The following is a 2371-nucleotide window of genomic DNA, read 5'->3' as shown; positions in this document are numbered from 1 at the left end:
GCTTTCCTGTGGACTCTAACCTCAAAATCACTGTTTTTCACTCTCGGCAGCGTCCGGAGCAAAAAACACAAACGTCCAGCCGCTGCTCCCACAGCAAAGGTCTCAGGGGGGAAAAGTCATGCTGGTCCTCACTGCCTCCGGGTACCCCTTCAAATGCCCCGCACCTTTTGGAGCTCTCTGCTTTCCTGTGGACTCCATCCTCAAAACCACCGTTATTAACCCTCGGTAGTCTCTGTAGCAAAAAACGCAAACGTCCAGCTGCTGCTCCCACAGCAAAGGTCTCAGGGGGGAAAAGTCATGCTGGTCCTCACTGCCTCCGGGAACCCCTTCAAATGCCCCACACACATGGACCCTCTCTGCTTCCCTACGGACTCTAGCCTCAAAACCACCGTTTTTCACTCTCGGTAGTCTCTGTAGCAAAAAACGCAAACGTCCAGCCGCTGCTACCACAGCAAAGAACTCAGGGGGGAAAAGTCATGCTGGTCCTCACTGCCTCCGGGAACCCCTTCAAATGCCCCACACCTTTTGGACCTCTCTGCTTTCCTTTGGACTCCATCCTCAAAACCAGTGTTTTTGACTCTCGGCAGCCTCCGGAGCAAAAAACGCAAACGTCCAGCCGCTGCTCCCACAGCAAACGTTCCAAGGCAGAAAAGTCATGCTGGTCCTCACTGCCTCCGAGAACACCTTCATATGCCCCACACACTTGGGCCCTCTCTGCTTCCCTACGGACTCCATCCTCAAAACCACTGTTTTTCACTCTCGGCAGCGACCGGAGCAAGAAACGCAAACGTCCAGCCGCTGGTCCCACAGCAAAGGCCCCAGCGGGGAAAAGTCATGCTGGTCCTCACTACCTCCGGGAACCCCTTCAAATGCCCCACACCTTTTGGACCTCTCTGTTTTCCTGTGGACTCCATCCTCAAAACCACCGTTTTTCACTCTCGGCAGCCTCTGGAGCAAAAAACGCAAACGTCCAGCCGCTCCTCCCACAGCGAAGGCCCCAGCGGGGACAAGTCATGCTGGTCCTCACTGCCTCCGGGAACCCCTTCAAATGCCCCACACCTTTTGGACCTCCCTGCTTTCCTGTGGAAACCATCCTCAAAACCACGGTTATTAACCCTCGGTAGTCTCTGTAGCAAAAAACGCAAACGTCCAGCCGCTGCTCCCACAGCAAAGGCCCCAGCAGGTAAAAGTCATGCTGGTCCTCACTGCCTCCGGGAACCCCTTCAAATGCCCCACACCTTTTGGACCTCTCTGCTTTCCTGTGGACTCCATCCTCAAAACCACTGTTTTTAACTCTCTGCAGCCTCTGGAGCAAAAAACGCAAACGTCCAGCCGCTGGTCCCACAGCAAAGGCCCCAGCGGGGAAAAGTCATGCTGGTCCTCACTGCCTCCGGGAACCCCTTCAAATGCCCCACACCTTTTGGACCTCTCTGCTTTCCTGTGGAATCCATCCTCAAAACCACCGTTATTAACCCTCGGTAGTCTCTGTAGCGAAAAACGCAAACGTCCAGCCGCTGCTCCCACAGCAAAGGTCTCAGGGGGGAAAAGTCATGCTGGCCCTCATTGCCTCCGGGAACCCCTTCAAATGCCCCACACCTTTTGGACCTCTCTGTTTTCCTGTGGACTCCATCCTCAAAACCACCGCTTTTCACTCTCGGCAGCCTCCGGAGCAAAAAACGCAAACGTCCAGCCGCTGCTCCCACAGCAAAGGCCCCAGCGGGGTAAAGTCATGCTGGTCCTCACTGCCTCCGAGAACCCCTTCAAATGCCCCACACCTTTTGGACTTCTCTGCTTTCCTGTGAAATGCATCCTCAAAACCACCGTTTTTCACTCTCGGCATCCTCCGGAGCAAAAAGCGCAAACGTCTAGCCGCTGCTCCCACAGCAAAGGCCCCAGCGGGGACAAGTCATGCTGGTCCTCACTGCCTCCGGGAACCCCTTCAAATGCCCCACACCTTTTGGACCTCTCTGTTTTCCTGTGGACTCCATCCTCAAAACCACCGTTTTGCACTCTCGGCAGCCTCCGGAGCAAAAAAACGCAAACGTCCAGCCGCTGCTCCCACAGCAAAGGCCCCAGCGGGGACAAGTCATGCTGGTCCTCACTGCCTCCGGGAACCCCTTCAAATGCCCCACACCTTTTGGACCTCTCTGCTTTCCTGTGGAATCCATCCTCAAAACCACCGTTATTAACCCTCGGTAGTCTCTGTAGCGAAAAACGCAAACGTCCAGCTGCTGGTCCCACAGCAAAGGCCCCAGCGGGGAAAAGTCATGCTGGTCCTCACTGCCTCCGGGAACCCCTTCAAATGCCCCACACCTTTTGGACCTCTCTGCTTTCCTGTGGACTCCATCCTCAAAACCACCGTTTTTCACTC

Source organism: Vanellus vanellus, assembly GCF_965231255.1.
Source record: "Vanellus vanellus genome assembly, contig: HAP1_SCAFFOLD_164, whole genome shotgun sequence".
Taxonomy (NCBI): Eukaryota; Metazoa; Chordata; class Aves; order Charadriiformes; family Charadriidae; genus Vanellus; species Vanellus vanellus.
This window is presented reverse-complemented; position numbering follows the sequence as displayed.